Genomic DNA, 18,738 nt, shown 5'->3' with positions numbered 1-18,738 from the left:
ATATATATATATATATATATATATATATATATATATATATATATATATATATATATATATATATATATACAAAGTGTGTGTGTGTATAATATCTACAAAATTGAGCACATGAAGAAATTGATAGTTTTTCAATATTCTGCACTACATTACTTAGTTGAATTTGAAGGGTATAATAAAAACTTACTAACAACAGCATGACATATAAATGATAGACTAATGGTTTGATATGTCAAGTAGGCATCCAGTAAAAGGAATTTCGTCATGTGCAAGCTATTACTCACGTTGAAGAGACAATCTGCGTGTTCAGCGAAATCAGGCTTACAGGGAAATCGACAATTGAAACCATTCCAAACGGAGCCATATTGTTAACTACGACAATATTTTGATTTGCTAAGGGATTTATTTCAGCAAAGACCATAAGTTCCTCCTTAAGAATTTCAGCATCATCAACTTAAGAACTATGGCGAGTTATGATACTTAAATCGGTTGCCAATTTCCTTAAATATTCAAACAAAAAACAGTTGACAAGCGGCCGAGAAATAATAGTATAGAGCAGTGGTTCCGAACCTGGGGGAAATTTTCCCCTGGGGGGAAATTTGAAGCTTCCAGGGGGGAAATAATTACACTACCTACTAACTAAAAAAAAATATCAGGTGACAAAGCTAGCCCTGATATTGATACACTGGTGCACAAGAAACAGCCTTAACCTTCTCACTAATTAAATTTTGAAGTAGAAGAATAAACAAAAGTCTTTATTTTGCTACTAGCCGCTCTCCATATACTGATAAACAAATAGTTACAGAGTAAAATGGATAGAGAGCGGTTAGTAACAACTAACCTCATAGCTCTATGGGTATGCGGTTAGTTGATACTAACCGCTCTCTATCCATTTTTATCTGTAACTATTTGTTTATCAGTATATTTGTATAATGGAAAAATAAATTAGTAAGTCGTCACAGTGTGTTTCAACTATTTCCCTCATACACATGAAGGGGGGAAATCTGAAGGGTTGCACTGGGTGCAGGGGGGAAATGACAAGAAATAGGTTGGGAACCACTGGTATAGAGGTTGATTTTGACGACCTCGTCAATTTGTCAACTGTTAAGGTTATTGATTGTGCAGAAACAAGCAGTTTGAATAGATATTGTTGGGTATTGTATATAAAATAAAAACATTCATTGTTAGTCACGTACAGTATGAACATTGCTGACAAAACAATCAGCAGTTTAAAGGTCGCTCATGAATTACAGAAGTAAGGGACAGTGACATTGCCCTAGAGACCGACCATATATTCTATGATCAGTGCCCAAGCCTCCTCTCCACCCAAGCTAGGACCAGGGAGGGCCAGGCAGTGGCTGCTGATGACTCAGCAGATAGACCTATAGGCTCCCCCAAACCCCCCAGCCTCAGCTCACAAGGATGGTAAGGTTGCAGACACTAATGGCACTAACGAGTCTGAGCGGGACTCGAACCCCCTAATGGCAAATACCAGGCAGAGACGTTACCAATCAGGCAGTAACTGGACCAAAATCATTTAACATAAAAAACCGTTTAGTTTTCCTTCAATGATGAAAAAATGAATGAATACAAATTTGTCTATATAAGTATTAGGTTGGCCAAGGCACCATCCACCCGTTGAGATACTGTTGTTAGAGAGTTATTGGGTCCTTTAACTGGCCAGGCAGGACTACGCTGGATCCCTCTCTCTGGTTACGGCTCCTTTCATCTTTGCCGACACATAAATAGAATAGTCTGGCGTATTCATTACACATTCTCCTCTTTTCTCATGCATCTGACAACACTCAAATTACCAAACAATTCTTCTTCGCTCAAGGGGTTAACTACTGCACTGTATTTGTTCTGTGGCTACTTTACTCTTAGTAAGGATAGAAGAGATTCTTCATCTATGGTAAGCAGCTCTTCTACGAGAAGGACACTCCAAAATCAAACCATTGTTCTCTAGTCTTGGGTAGTGCCATAGCCTCTGTACCATGGTCTTCCACTGTCTTGGGTTAGAGTTCTCTTGCTTGAGGGTACAATCAGGCACACTATTCTATTTAATTTCTCTTCCTCTTGTTTTGTTAAAGTTTTCATAGTTTATATAGGAAATATTTATTTTAATGTTACTCTTCTTAAAATATTTTATTTTTCCTTCTTTCCTTTCCTTACTGGGCTATTTTCCCTGTTGGGGCCCCTGGGCTTATAGCATTTTGCTTTTCCAGCTAGGGTTGTAGCTTAGCAAATAATAATAATAATAATAATAATAGTCTTGGATAGTACCATAGCCTCTGTACCATGGTCTTGAGGGTACACTCGAGCTCACTATTTTATCTTATTTCTCTTCCTCTTATTTTGAAATTTTTTATAGTGTATATATGAAAGATTTATTTTAATTTTGTTATTGTTATTAAACTTCATTGAAGTTTTTATTTCGTTATTTCCTTTACTCATTGAGGTATTTTCCCTGTTGGATCCCTTGGGCTTTTATCATCCTGCTTTTCCAACTAGGGTTGTAGCTTAGCAAGTAATAATAATAATAATAATAATAATAATAAGAAGAAGAAGAAGAAGAAGAAGAAGAAGAAGAAGAGTCTATAAGAAAGATTAGTGAAAGCTATAATATATTCTTCATGTCCTGATATGAAAAATAAAGTACTAAATTCCTTCTTTTTGCTGAGACTGCATATTTATACAAAAAAGCAAGAAAATGCACTGAAGTCATATTTCTGTGAGTGTGTTTATATATATATATATATATATATATATATATATATATATATATATATATATATCTATATATATATATATATATATATATATATATATATATATATATATATATATATATATATATATATATATAGCCTATATATATATATATATATATATATATATATATATATATATATATATATATATATATATATATATATATATCTATGTAATATATGTATATATATATACTGTATATATATATATATATATATATATATATATATATATATATATATATATATATATATATATAGGCCTATATATATACATATACATATATATATATATGTGTGTGTGTATATATATATATATATATATATATATATATATATATATATATATATATATATATATATATATATATATATATATATATATATATATACACACACACACATGACATATCATCATCATCTGTTACTAGTCATCTAGAATAAAGGTTTTAGACATGCCCTTCCACTTGCATCTGTTTATGGCCTCTGTATGCCAGTCTAGACCCACACATTTTCTTAGCTTGTCAATCCATCGTCTTCTCTTCCCCTGATTCTTTTGCAATCTCTGTTCCTTGTCTTTGAAGGGCTTTCATTACTGCTGAAGTTTTGATAGAATCAATAGCTTTCTATAAATGCCATACATAGTGGTTTGTCATTGTTGATTTTTCCATTAGCTGGTTGATTACATAGATATGTTAGGTTGTTGAATACCTGCTTCTAATAATGTGCCTGCTCATATTATTGTTTATTGCTTGCTAAGCTGCAACCCTACTTGGAAAAGCAGGATTCTATTAGCCCAGGGTCTCCAACAGGGAAAATAGCCCGGTGAGGAAGGGAAACAAGGAAAAAAAGAACAATAACAACATTAGAATAAATATTTCCCATTTAAACTATGAAAACTTTAACAAAACAAGAGGAAGAGAAATAAGATAGGATAGTATGCCTGAGTGTACCCTCAAGCAAGAGAACTCTAATTCAATACAGTGGAAGACCATGGTACAGAGGCTATGGCACTACCCAAGACTAGAGAACAAGGGTTTGATTTTTGAGTGTCGTCCTCCTAGAAGAGCTGCTTACCATAACTAAAGAGTTTCTTCTACCTTTACTAAGAGGAAAGTAGTCTCTGAACAATTGCAGTTCAGTAGTTACCCCCTTGAGAGAAGAAGAATTGTTTGGTAATCTCAGTGTTATCAGGTGTAACAGGACAGAGGAGAATCTATAAAGAATAGACCAGACTATTGGTGTATATGTAAGCAAAGGGAAAATGAACTGTAGCCAGAGAGAGGTAACTAATGTACTACTGTCTGGCCAGTCAAAGGACCCCATAACACTCCAGCGGTAGTATCTCAACATATGCGTGGTGCCCTGGCCAACCTACTACCTATTATAGAAGTCATAACTCCACAATACTTTTTTTACACTAAGAATCCATTTACGCTAGATCCTGATTACCATTTACACGTAATATGGACCTAACCTAATGCCTGTGACATTAGCATACTTAGACCATTCAGAGGTTTACAGGAGTCATCATTATCATTCTATACAGGACCAGAGGCTCTAACATTTCCATAGGCAGTTAAATAAGCTATATTGTAGTTCATAGGAACTTCCTCCCTCAAAGGATGAGTCACCTATAAAAAGACAGTTTGTATTTGTTTGGGAACAGATTCATAGTTTGAAAGTAATTTGTATTTTTTTCCTTAGATATACAAAGCTCTTGAGTCCTTTAAGTTACACTTCCCTCCTCAGCCACCCTGTAATCCTGGTCTAAGGTCAAAAGTAAGTGTCTAGCAGACTGATTGGTAGGCTGGGCTTCTTCACCTCCTGCCTGTAGTTATAGCTACTGTACTTGTCTAAGTTTTGATGGTCATTCTAGCTTTGCTGAATTCATATTTCTATTAAACGACTTAGATTAAAATAGGTACAAAATATCCAAATTACCTTAAAAATGTGTGAGTCTGGAATGAGAGGTAAAATCAACTGGCCTTTTTAACCCTTCTACCCCCAGGCTATTTGGAAATTTCCAACCCTTAACCCCCAGGGGTTATTTTTCATTCAAGCACATTTTGCACTATACTGTATTTTTCAATATTAAACTTACCCGATAATCATGTAGCTGTCAACTCCGTTGCCCGACAGAATTCTATGGAGGGATACGCCAGCTATCACAATACTAGAAGGGGGTGTACTTACCAGCGCCACCTGTGGCCAGGTACTCAAGTACTTCTTGTTGACACCTCCTCAATTATTCCTCTGTCGTGCTTCCGGCAAGACGTTCTGGGATACGCTTATGTTCTTGGAGTATTTTCACGACTTTGGTGAAGTATTTCTCTTTGATTTCGGCTGTCGCTTTACTGGAAACTTCTATTTTAGCTTAGTTAGCTTTTGGAATTAATTTGATTAATTTTGGTGACGAAGAGAGTATGAACTCTCGTTCACCTTTCAATGGCCGACCCTTCCCTTAGACGAAAGTGTTGGTGTCTAAGAGAGTATAGACTCTCTTTCTTAATTTTGCTTAACAAAAGTTATAGATTTATTTTATATCTCTCCGCCTCTTATAGGCCTCTTCGATTAACTTCCTTTTATTATAAACTTATTAAAATTAATTTTTATATTTGTTTATATTCGACCTTCCTAATAGTAGGCGGTCTTTTCTTGGTACCGAAGTTAATTATCGTGAGTCCGTCATTTCGGTTTTACCTGTTAACATATTATGCTATTTTAAGGTCTTTGAAAGAATTTCTTTGATAGTCTCGTACTTTTTCAAAGTTGAACTAACGTTTTGTTTGTCTCGGCAGTTGTTGACGTTCAGAACGTTTCAACTTGCACTCTATCGTTACGATAGAGAAAGAATGTTCACGGTTTCACATTGCAGTAAGAGTAACCGTGTCTAGCGTTTTGTTCATTCTTTCTTAACTTAATGTTGATTCTAATAAGGAACTTTTCTTTTTGGGAAATATTTCAGTTTTTTCCTTTAACAATAATATGTTTTAACGATATATATGATTGGGCTCTTCTCTCAGGTTCTAAGTCAAGAGAGAGAGAGAGAGAGAGAGAGAGAGAGAGAGATAGAGACGGAGGGAGAAAGAGGATAAACGTTTCCCTCAAGCCTGCCAGGCGTACGAGTAACGTCGTTATCGTTTTGCTCTTATCCCTAGTCTCTTTAGGGGAAGAAACTAAACGTTTCTAGAGTGATCTAGTGTTTAGTCTCTTTCCAGCCACTGAATTTTCTTTCATTAGATTTTTCTGTTACATTGTAATTCTGTTTTCGCAATTATTAACTTTTGAGAAGGATAGAATTGCGTGTTTCAGGTACAAACCACTTAAAGTTTCGAGTTCAGTGAAATAAGTGCAAACAGAAATCAAAGTGATAAGTGATTGATGTCAGTGTTATGCGTGAGGGTACTTTTGTGCGCGCCAGTCGTCCTCCCAGTCCGGGACCTCTTGCAAGCTCCCAAGCCCAGGGGAGAAGCAATGTCGAAGGGCAAAAGGGTTCGGCAGGCCTTGATCGGCGCACAGAAGTATCCTCGGTGGTTGTGGGCGTGTCTTACCGAGACCGTCACTCCCACCCGCAGACGATTGAGCCCTTATTTTGCTCGTCTGCAGAAGAGATTTAGAGGAGAAAATAAAGGCAGAGTAACGCTGGTCTCAGGTCTCTAGACCTCTTAAACGTAAAGTCCAGACCTATGCCAGACGTACGAAGTAAAGTTCAACAACCCGGATGCAGTCATTGGGTTAGCTCTGACTCTCCTCAGTCATCATTTTGTCGGGTTGAGAGTGCGCCTACACTCCCCCCCGCCTATGCTCGCTCCGCCTGATCGCAGTACCACCTGCCAGGCGTACGATGTTGTGGACTCTACTACAGTCCATGCAGCACAGCTTTCGGACCTGATGCGTGAGTGTCGTGCTGAGAGTGTTGCACCTCCTCCTCCTCCTGCACCGGTGGTGCACCAACCGCCTGCACCCGTTCAACCTGTGCTGCACCCGCCTGCACCGGTGGTGCACCAACCGGCTGCACCCGTTCAGCCTGTGCTGCACCCGCCTGCACCGGTGGTGCACCAACCGGCTGCACCCGTTCAGCCTGTGCTGCACCCGCCTGCACTCGCTGCACCCAGTCGCAGCACCATCTGCCAGGCGTACGATGTTGTGGACTCTACTACAGTCCATGCAAGCACAGCTTTCGGACCTGTTGCGTGAATGTCGGGCTGAGAGTGTTGCACCTCCACCTGCACCCGTTCAGCCTGTGCTCAACCCGCCTGCACTCGCTGCACCCAGTCGCAGCACCTTCTGCCAGGCGTACGATGTTGAACCTCTTTCTGTGTTCGCTGTTCCCAGTGTTGTTCAGCCTCAGCCTTCTTTAAGGCAACCTTCGGTTTGGGATCAGGAGGATTACTCCACTCTTCCTCCTCCTCCCCTGGCTGCTCCACCGGTGGTGCAACTCTCGGTGGAGGTACAACCTCTTCCACCTGTGAGTCAGTCTCCTCAGCTGCTGCACCGAGCTCAACCCGTGCACCCTGTTCCTGCACCTCAGACACCTCTGCTTGCGGGAACTTTACCTTGTTCTGCGCAACCTCGGTCTCTTCACGCTCCACTCATTCCACAGGAACAGGAACTTTCTGCACCTTCCACTGTTGTTGTTCCAGCTCGTTCTGACTCTGCTGTTCAGCATACCTTACCTCCATTTTCAAACCATGGCAAAAATATGAATCATGAGTTATGAATGTAAGGTAAACATTATGTTGATTTTTAAACCCCATGCAAGCATGCATAAAGCACTCTAGCACTGGTCATGGAATTTCTAAGAATGTTAAACGCCATGCACACGCTCTGCTTTCCTTACAGCAGGCTCTGCTTACTACATGCTCAGCATTCAGCATGCTCTGCATTCAGCATGCTCTGCATACAACATGCTCTGCATACAGCATGCTCTGCATTCAGCATGCTCTGCATACAACATGCTCTACATACAGCATGCTCTGCATACAGCATACTCTGCATTCATCATGCTCTGCATACCTTACCGCATGCTTCTCAACATATCTTGGGTTGTTGCCAACTCACTAGACTGTCAAGCAGTTTCATAACGTTGCCTTCTAGTCTGCTGCTTTTGCACCAGTGAACCCTCACTCAGAGAACTTAGCTTTTCTAGGATAAGGTCCCTGTAGATGAGAAAGTTCTTTTCTCCCTCCTTCTGATATTCCCTTGAGGACTCTGTCATTTGGAGGGAGCCTTTAGCTGCATAACCTCTTATGGACTTTTATTTAAGCATTACATGCTTACAGGGAAGGTAATGGTTCCACTTCAGCCGCTAATCCCGTCTGTTACCACACCTGCTCCCATAGACCTTGAGCTGTGTTGCATGACATGCAGTCCAAGCTTAGTCCTTGTTAGAGGATTTTTTGTTTACGGAGTCAATGTGTCACGGGGAAGACGTTCAACAACCAACAGAAGGGACTTGTTGTGACGCAGTGCGGCAACCTCAGCAACCCGTTAAGGAGTTGTCTGTACGACCCAGATAGTCTAGACAGATTCGGGTTGTCACTGTACTTCCTCGCTTGCCCATGATTGACAGTTTACAGACTGTGCAGCAGTATCATGATCTTGTGTCCGGCTCCGTCAGACGACTGGCTTTTAAGAGCTCCCACAAGTCGTCGCTGTCTGGAGATTTTCAAATGGACTATGGATCTGACCAAGGAACTGGGCCTCCTGGTCAATTTTGAGGAGTCTCAGCTCGTTCCATCCCAGACCATTGTTTCCTTGGGTATGGATCTTCAGAGTCGAGCTTTTCGGACTTGTCCGTCGGCCCCAAGGATCTTCCAAGCCCTAGAATGCATCCAGAGCATGCTGAGAAGGAACCGATGCTTAGTCAGGCAGGGGATGAGTCTAACAGGGACACTTTCATCGCTGGCCCTGTTCATCGAGTTAGGGAGACTTCACCTCCGCCCCCTTCAGTATCATCTAGCTGCTCACTGGATAAAGGACTTGACGCTAGAGACGGGCTCAGTTCCTGTTTCCGAAGAGATGAGGTCTACTCTAACGTGGTGGAAGAACAGCATTCTTCTCAAGGAAGGTCTACCTTTGGCTGTTCAGACCCCCGACCACCGTCTCTTCTCGGACGCATCGGACACGGGCTGGGGTGCGACACTGGACGGACAGGAATGCTCGGGAACATGGAATCAGGAGCAAAGGACACTTCACATCTATTGCAAGGAGTTGTTGGCAGTTCATCTGGCCTTGATAAACTTCAAGTCCCTCCAGCTTAACAAGGTGGTGGAGGTGAACTCCGACTACACCACAGCCTTGGCTTACATCTCCAAGCAGAGAGGGACTCATTCGAGGAAGTTGTTCAAGTTCGCAAGGGACCTCCTCATTTGGTCATAGATCGAAAGCTCACGCTGGTAACGAGGCTCATTCAGGGCGATATGAATGTCATGGCAGATCGCCTCAGCCGTAAGGGTCAGGCCTTCCCCACAGAGTGGACCCTTCACAAGAATGTTTACAGCAGACTTTGGGCCCTGTGGGGTCAGCCAACCATAGTTCTATTCGCTACCTCGATGACCAAGAAGCTCCTCTTGTATTGTTCTCCGATTCCAGACCCAGCAGCAGTTCGCGTGGATGCCTTTCTGCTGGATTGGTCCCATCTCAACCTGTATGCATTCCCGCCGTTCAAGATTGTCAACAGGGTACTTCAGAAGTTCGCCTCTCACAAAGGGACACGGTTGACGTTGGTTGCTCCCCTCTGACCCGCGAGAGAAGGGTTCACCGAGGTACTGCAATGACTGGTCGACGTTCCCAGGACTCTTCCTCCTAGAGTGGACCTTCTGCGTCAACCTCACGTAAAGAAGGTACACCCAAACCTCCACGCTCTTCGTCTGACTGCCTTCAGACTATCGAAAGTCTCTCAAGAACTAGAGGCTTTTCGAAGGAGGCAGCCAGAACGATTGCCAGAGCAAGGACGACATCCACTCTCAGAGTCTATCAGTCTTAATGGGAAGTCTTCCGAAGCTGGTGCAAGGCCAATGCAGTTTTCCTCAACCAGTACCACTGTAACCCAGATTGCTGACTTCCTGTTACATCTAAGGAACGTAAAATCCCTATCAGCTCCTACGATCAAGGGTTACAGAAGTACGTTGGCAGCGGTTTTCCGCCACAGAGGCTTGGGTCTTTCCTCCAACAAAGATCTACAGGACCTCCTTAGGTCTGTTGAGACCTCAAAGGAACGTCGGTTGTCCACTCCAGGCTGGAATCTAGACGTGGTCCTAAGGTTCCTAATGTCATCAGGATTTGAACCGTTCCAATCAGCCTCTTTTAAGGACCTCACATTAGAAACTCTTTTCCTCGTGTGCTTAGCAACAGGTAAAAGAGTAAGTGAGATCCACGCCTTCAGCAGGAACATAGGTTTCACATCTGAAACGGCTACATGTTCCTTGCGGCTCGGTCTTTTTGGCTAAAACGAGCTTCCTTCCCGTCCTTACCCTAAGTCGTTCGAGATCCCAAGCCTGTCCAACATGGTGGGGAACGAACTAGAGAGAGTACTTTGCCCTGTTAGAGCTCTTAAGTACTATCTAAGAAGGTCAAAACCATTACGAGGACAATCAGAAGCCTTATGGTGTGCTATCAAGAAGCCTTCTCTACCAATGTCTAAGAACTCAGTTTCTTACTACATCAGGCTTCTGATTAGAGAAGCAAATTCTCATCTGAAGGAAGAAGACCTTGCTTTGCTGAAGGTAAGGACACATGAAGTGAGAGCTGTGGCTACTTCAGTGGCCTTCAAACAAAACCGTTCTCTGCAGAGTGTTATGGATGCAACCTATTGGAGAAGCAAGTCAGTGTTCGCATCATTCTATCTCAAAAATGTCCAGTCTCTTTACGAGTACTGCTACACCCTGGGTCCATTCGTAGCAACGAATGCAGTAGTAGGCGAGGGCTCAGCCACTACATTCCCATAATTCCATAACTTTTTAACCTTTCTCTTGAATACTTTTTATGGGTTGTTCGGTCGGCTAAGAAGCCTTCCACATCCTTGTTGATTTGGCGGGTGGTCAATTCTTTCTTGAGAAGCGCCGAGGTTAAAGGTTGTGATGAGGTCCTTTAGTATGGGTTGCAGCCCTGTATACTTTAGCACCTTTGGGTTGATTCAGCCTCCAAGAGGAACGCTGCGCTCAGTAAGGAAGACGAACTTAAAAAAGAGACAGAGTAACGGTTCAATTCGACTTCCTTACCAGGTACTTATTATTTCATTGTTATTTGAGATAACTGTTATATGAAATATGGGATACTTAGCTATCCTTTAATCTTGTACACTGGTTTTCACCCACCCCCCTGGGTGTGAATCAGCTACATGATTATCGGGTAAGTTTAATATTGAAAAATGTTATTTTCATTAGTAAAATAAATTTTTGAATATACTTACCCGATAATCATGATTTAATTGACCCTCCCTTCCTCCCCATAGAGAACCAGTGGGACCGAGGAATAATTGAGGAGGTGTCAACAAGAAGTACTTGAGTACCTGGCCACAGGTGGCGCTGGTAAGTACACCCCCTTCTAGTATTGTGATAGCTGGCGTATCCCTCCATAGAATTCTGTCGGGCAACGGAGTTGACAGCTACATGATTATCGGGTAAGTATATTCAAAAATTTATTTTACTAATGAAAATAACATATTTTTCAAATTGCTCTAACAGCCTTAATTTTTGTCATAGAGAGGTCAGGTTGGTCTCATTCTCTTGGAAAATGCCTGAATTTTCTCAAAAAAATATCAAAAAAATAAAAAAATAATTGTAAATAGCATTTTTTTGCAGGGACATACCGGTATATCCATGGGGGTAAAGGGATGTGTTTTGTGAAACATACCAGTACGTCCTTTGGGGGTAAAAGGGTTAAACAACTTAGATTAGAATAGGCACAAAATATCCAAATTACCTTGAAATTGTGTGAGTCTGGAATGAGAGGTAAAATCAACTGGCCTTTTTAACTTCAATTTAGTTCTTTTCCTTGGGGTGGAGCAGTCACTCTGTTATTTGCTGGATCAAACCACATACAGGTGAGCCACCTGAACAGGCAATGTCTTAGCAAGAAGTTTGTTTAGAAGTATAATCTATCCCATCCCCCCAGAAAAAGGGAGAGGATGTACATATGAATGCATCCATGATCTCTTCTTTGAGGGTACAATCAGGCACACTATTCTATTGTATTTCTCTTTCTCTTGTTATTTTTAAGTTTTTATAGTTTATACACTACCTGTATATGAAAGGTTTATTTTGACGTTATTGTTCTTAAAATTCTCTTGTAGTTTATCTCCTTATTTTCTTTCCTCACCGAGCTATTTTCCCTGTTGGGGCCCTTGGGCCTAAAGCATCCTGCTTTTCCAACTAGGGTTGTAGCTTTGCAGGTGATAATAATAATGATAATAATAATAATAATAATAATAACAATAATAATAATAATAATGATAATGATAATGACAACATTTCCGCCATGGTTATAGGTTCTTCCTTGATTGTTTACCAATCCCTGGTAGTGACTTAGCCTAACATGTGCTTCATCCGCATGTACTGGTTGTTAGGAGGTTGACAGGAATCCCTTCTTTTGCTCCTATACAGGACCAAACAGCTTTGGTATATCCAAGGAAAGTAAACCAACCAGATGGTTATAGAGACTTCCTCCCACTAAGGGTAGGTCCCATATTGAAGTAGAAATCACAAATTTTTGAAGTAATATGTATTTTTCCTATCAAAACTTAGTCCTTAAAATTATACTTCCTGCATCAACCACCTCACAAGTCCAAGGTTTAAGGTCAAATTAGGAGCTCAGTGGCCTGTTGGGTGGGCGGTGGTTCTAAGTTGTTAGAGTTTCAACTCCCATGTCAAACTTTACTGAAAGTATATACCAATTAAAGGACTCAGGTTTGTATAGTTACGAAAAATACATATTAAAGTACTTTAAAAAAAAATTTGTGAATTACTTCCTTTTTTTTCTAATCTTTATGAGCACTTTCCATTGTTTCAGTACAGTGGGTATATGGTTATGAACAGTTTAGGATGCTTCAGCGTTAAATGGAAAGGTACATAATAAGTCTTCCAACATTGTTAGATACAGTATAGTATATTCCTACATGAATACAAACCTAGAAAAGCTGTTAAAAAGCTAGAAAAGCTGTTAAAATTTTAACAACCTGCAGGTGGTGGGGAAGCCTGGCCTACCTGTTAGTCTGCTAGATAACATACTAACTTTTGAGTTCTTTTGCTAGTAGTGCATACGTACTCTTGCAGCCTCTCAAATTATAACTGTTTTAATCTTTTTACTTTCTCTTTATAGATAATCAGTAAGTGAGCAGACAGGCTGTTGTGTTCAGGTAAACATTGATGAATTAAATGGAAACTACATGGCTATGTAGTTATATTTCAGATAAGCTGTACAGTAATTTTGTGACAGGTTTGTGTAAACATGCCATTAATCTTGGCATCATTGATACTTTTTTAGAGGTGCCTATAACTTGTTCTCAGTTTTCCCCTTGGTATGTGTGGCTCTTCAGTGACTATGACAACTTGAAGCTAAAGCAGTTGGTTTTCTTATGGACTTTGCTGGTACTTCATCGGCATATGGAAGTAATTTTTTTTGTTGCCCTTGCAGTGTCTTCTCAACTCCTGCTTCTTTCTTGGAAGCACTGAAGGGTATGGCACCTGCTGGTGTTGTTGCTGCTGCTTTTGAAGATTTCCCTGTGGTCTCTTCCTCTATTGGAGAATCCTCATGTATTTTTAAGAACTTGAAGAAGGCTGGCAAGAAGAAGCATGTACGTTCCTCCTCCTCCTCTGCCTTTTCTACGATAGATTTTTCAGATGTAGCTGCCTTGATTCTTCAGATGTAGCTGCTTTTAAGATGAAATCATCAAAAAATTCCAGGAAGAATGATTGACGAGTCGCCAAAGACTCCGCCTGATATCTCCCTGGTTTTGGGTGAGAGAGACTACAGTATGTGGAACCGAGAACCAACCAAGACTGGGAGTGTGTCTTGGTAGGCGTTACAATGGCTTACGCTCCCGTTATCGGTGCTCAATCTTGTACCAAGCATAATAAACTTAATGTCAATCAGGATAAAGGGCTCAGCCATTTTTTTCCCCTTTTCATGGCTGCTCCACCTATATGCAATGTCCCAATGGCTCCGGATAACAATCCAGTGCCATTTGAGGCAAAGAATCCCAAGATTGAGTGATCATTTTATTTTTGGTGCCTTCTAAGAATCAGACCTCACTAAAGTTGCCGTAGTTGGAATTTGCTCACTTAGCCTTGGACAGAGTGAATTCTCAGAGCTGCTTGCCTGGGAATCACTATGCTTTAGCTTGTTGACCAAAATCCTGCCTCTCGCACACTCTCAACAGAGGATTATGTGCGCCCTTTTTGATCATATCTTCTATGTTGACAGCAGGGTTGCCTCTAGAGAGATTGAGGCCACACTATTCTCAGCTATTCAGGCTGGTGCCATGGAAACCTTCCATCGCTAACTTCTAGGCGGCTTCCTGTATAGACCAGTGATCTGATGCAGTTGCCCACTTTGCCAATACTTTTCGTACCATGGGTTGAACTGGACATTAGATACAGGTGAACTTTATAACCAGGCACCCTTTTTTTATAAGAATTGTTAAGGAGTATCTCTTCCATCCTCCCAGATGAGAGTGATATACATTCGGACAACATATCTTACACAAGCATATAGGTTCTCACTTGACCAACTACCATTTACACTTGATATGAGCGCACTATAATGGCCGTGACATTTCCTTGCTTGAGGGTACAGTCGGGCACACTGTTGTATCTAGTTTCTCTTCCTCTTGTTTTGTTAAAGTTTTTATAGTTTATGTAGGAAATATTTATTTCAATGTTTTTATTGATCTTAGAATATTTTATTTTTCCTTTTTTCCTTTCCTTACTGGGCTATTTTCCCTGTTGGGGCCCCTGGGCTTATAGCATCCTGCTTTTCCAACTAGGGTTGTAGCTTAGCATTTAATAATAATAATAATAATAGAGCATTAGGAGGTTGGCAGGAACCTTTACCTTTGCTCCTGTAAAGGACCAGGTGCCCTGGTATCAATCGGGGAAGTTAAACCTGCCAGATTTTATTTCTTAGGGACTTCTTTGTTGTGGTGGCCTGGTGGTAGGTTCCTTGCCTGGTTGCCAGACTGGGGTTCAAGTTCCGCTCAAACTCGTTAGTTCCTGTGGTCGCTGCAACTTCACCATCCTTTTGAGCTAAGGAAAGGGGGAGTTTGGGGGAGCCTATAGATCTATCTGCTGAGTCATAAGCAGCCATTGCTTGGCCCTCCTTTGTCCTAGCTTGGGTGGAGAGGTGACTTGGGCGCTGATCATATGTATACTGTATACCGTTTGGTCATTCTCTAGGGCATTGTCCTGCTTGATGGAGCTATATCACTATCCCTAGCCTCTACCGTTCATGAGCGGCTTTTAAACCTTTAAGGACGAGTCTCATATTAAAGGAGGATGCCAGAAAACTCCAAATCAATCAATCGATATAGGACGATGGTTTGTATTCATGTAATAACAATCCCAGATTTTTATTAAGTACTGTACTCTGTATTTTTCTTACTGTATAAAAAGCTGAGTCCCCTGAGTTGTTACGCTTCCTGCCTCTAACCCCTGCAAGTCCCCAGGGTTAATGTCAAAAGTGAGCATCTAGCTGATTGCCTGGTGGGCAGTGCTTTATCACCACCTGCTGGTAGTTATAAGTACTTTATTAAATTCTTAACCCTTTTACCCCTAGGCTCTTTGGAAATTTCCAATCCTTAACCCCCAAGGGGTTATTTTTTCCCCAGCACATTTTGCAGTATATTTTTTTTAAATTGCTCTTACAGCCTTAATTTTTGTCATAGGGAGGTCAGGTTGGTCTCATTCTCTTGGAAAATGCCTGAATATTCTCAAAAAATTATCAAAAATATGAAAAAAAAAATTTTATAGCATTTTTTTGCAAGGACGTACCGGTACGTCCATGGGGGTAAAGGGATGAGTTTTGTGAAACGTACCAGTACGTCCTTTGGGGGTAAAAGGGTTAATACCCATCCCAACTTCGCTGAAGTCCTACAACTCTTAAAGGGCTCGAGTTTGTAGTTAGGAAAAATACAAATTACTTTAGAAAATTTTGATTTTTTCTTTGTAATCAGTGCTGTTCTGTTTTTGTTTTGCCTTTATTTTGCATAGTAGAAAGAAATTTTGCATGAAGGGTTTGCGTTTTGTTCTTTCCGTTGTTTTGTGATATGTTTTTACGCCATTTATATGATTCTGTAAGTGTTTTTTCACAGATTATAGTTTTGCTGTTATGTGTTCAGTACTCAGCTTTGTAGTTTGATAAGCATTTTGCCACAAATTTGTCTGATTTGGAAGCAACATCTAGGATATTTTGGTATTAAGGTAAGTTATAGGTGTTTTTATCATTGACATACATATGTACATACATACTGTACATATATATATATTTGGAAATGAATTCTCTTTTTTTCTTGAAAATACTGTATACATAATACAGTTGAGAGTTCTTTGAATTGTGTTTATAAACAACTAAGAAATTTGATTGGTGTCTTGATCCAAGAGGTTCAGAATGTTGGAATCTATCTCATTCGATACTGGTCGGTTAACTAGGATTCCAGCATCACTGAAGTAAGGCATTGATGGATGCATGTAATACAGTGGGGTGTTAGGAAAAAAAAACTTGAATTAAAAAATTATTTTAAAATATTCACATTTATATAGATTTATATCTTATTTATTTTAGTTTCACAAACTTTTATAATTTTTAATTCCAATAACTAAAGGCAGTTCAATTTGGATAATATATTATTGCAATGCCCACAACTAATCATTAACGCATTACCAAGTTTTTCACACATAGGCATGTTGTAAAATTTACTAGCATTCCCAACATTTTCTAAACAGTGTATGTTCAAATAAGTCCTTAGAAACTTTCGCTTTATCTTCCAAGGAGGTTTAATACCTAAAGAGGCCACCGGTCACTTTCCCTATATAAATCCGCGAAGCCGCTTGGACAGCGGACACACCTGCCATGTAGGGCAGAAAGGACCCAATCCTTTGCCTGCCTCATGATTGTCATAGCCTTACCTTTAAAAATTCTGACTTCATCATCTTTTCATCATAAGGAAATTGAAATTCTCTCTGTTCCTTAACTGACATACAAACCTTAGCTATTTAATAGGGGGGTATTACTTTCGGCGTAGCTGAAATGACGAGCCATTAGAATTTTAACGAGGGTTTACTACCCCATTGCTAGTTAGCGGGGGTAGGGGAGGGTAGCTTGCTACCCCCCCCCCCCCCCCACACACACACACCTGTGCTTGAGCTCACTTTGCTCTCAGCTCGGATGGTAGACGGACGTGTCCTCTCTCATCCTCGCCTCGCTCTTGACAGCCATTAATGTTTTTCTGCTTTTTCTTTCTCAGGTTTGAGTGTGAAGTTGGCCTCTGCGATCATGCGCACCTGTCATGGATTACCCGACCGCCCCTGCGGAACATTCATGTCGGCGGTCGAGACAGACCCTCACACCCTTTGCCCTTACTGTAGAGGTCAACGATGTTATAGTGGTAATAAGTGTGATGAGTGTAGGGAGTGGTCTACCTCCCAGTGGGAGAGGTTTTCTCGGCGACGTAAGAAGTCCAGGCGGGATATTTCTCCTTCGAAGGTTTCTTTGAAAGGAGAAAATCCCAGGGACTCATCTTCCATTGCCCAAACCTCCTCCGAAGCTCCCGCTCGATTGGTCTCTTTCGAGAGACCGGCGAGTGGTAGCGTAGACCGTGGTTCTGTTTCCCAAACTCGGGGTTCGAGAGATGGTGTTGCCTACCCTAGCGAGGCAGCTCTACCTCTCCCCCTGGGGGACGATTTATCTTTATCCAATTTATTTCAGCTTTGGTCTTCCTTGGGGCTCGAGGGTTTGCCCTCCAAGGAAGCTCTTCTTGACATCATCTGATTGGGTGCCGCTGTCAAGCAATCGCCGACTTTGGCAGAGGTTGATCCTCTGTCAATTGTTGACGTTGTGGTGTCAGAGGTATCCAATGCTGTATCTCCTAATACCTCTGCCTCTTCTCATCCCGCAGTAGCTGAAGGCTTAGTTTCTCCCATTCCTACTCAACCTACGAGGGAGAAACTAAGTCCAACAGTCTCTCCTGCCGGTGATTCTATCCCTCGGGGGAGTTCACTTATAGAGACTCCTCTTCGGAGGACTGCTGAAGGTCAGCTTGCCGATCCTACGGCCCCCAGAGGGTGCATACGTCGCAAGGCTCACCTTCCCCTTCGCCGGAGAGGCCTTCCTTCACCTTAAAAATCGGTGAGGAGGCGCCTCTTCGGTTCGTCATCGTCGTTGCAGTCCGCCGCAGTGGAGCCTCGTCAGCGATCACCGACTGTTCCTGCTACGGTCCTGGACGTCTCTGCGGATCGTTCGCGATCCCCTTCGGTGGTAGGTCGTCCTTTCAAAGGGCACGCCGACCTTCCACCCGACAGACCTGCTGACCTGCCGTCGCCGTTCCTGGCAGTTGATGCGCTTTACGCGCCAACGCACCCTGTCTATCATGATAGTCAGGCACCGGTCCCTACGGGGCAACAAAGACGTCCCGTACACGCCATGAGGATCATGCGCGCCCGCGGTCTCCTGTACGCAAGGCTGTACCTAAGATAGCGCGCCATCAACCTGCTGCACGCCAACGCCCTGCGCGCCAACGCCCTGTGTGCCAGCGCTCTCCTACGCGTCAGCCCTCGCCAACACGCTAGCGCTCTCCAACGAGCCAACGATCTCCTGCACATTAGTACTCTCCCGCGCGCCAGCGCCCACGTACTGCCATCTCCTGCTCACCCACGATCCTCGGATCCAGGGGCTGTAGGGAAGTCAAGGACTTCACCTACACTATAGCGCTCGCCAACGCGCCGCTTGGTATCTCTTGCGCGCCATCCCTCGC

General features: G+C 41.9%; 1 protein-coding gene across 13 annotated transcripts in view; it reads left to right on the top strand.

Annotated features, from left to right (window-relative positions):
• LOC137632938 (uncharacterized) overlaps positions 1-18,738 on the top strand; it is a 183,803-nt gene that overhangs the window by 71,537 nt on the left and 93,528 nt on the right. Inside the window, exon 1 of one of the 13 annotated variants that reach the window (XM_068365050.1) lies at positions 16,081-16,189. The exons of the other annotated variants lie outside the window; for them this stretch is intronic. The gene's annotated coding sequence lies outside the window, so the exon portion shown is untranslated. Of the gene's footprint in view, positions 1-16,080; positions 16,190-18,738 lie in introns of those variants that run through there. 13 annotated transcript variants of the gene reach the window in all.

Source organism: Palaemon carinicauda, chromosome 42 (genome assembly GCF_036898095.1).
Source record: "Palaemon carinicauda isolate YSFRI2023 chromosome 42, ASM3689809v2, whole genome shotgun sequence".
Lineage (NCBI taxonomy): Eukaryota > Metazoa > Arthropoda > Malacostraca > Decapoda > Palaemonidae > Palaemon > Palaemon carinicauda.
This window is presented reverse-complemented; position numbering and strand designations above follow the sequence as displayed.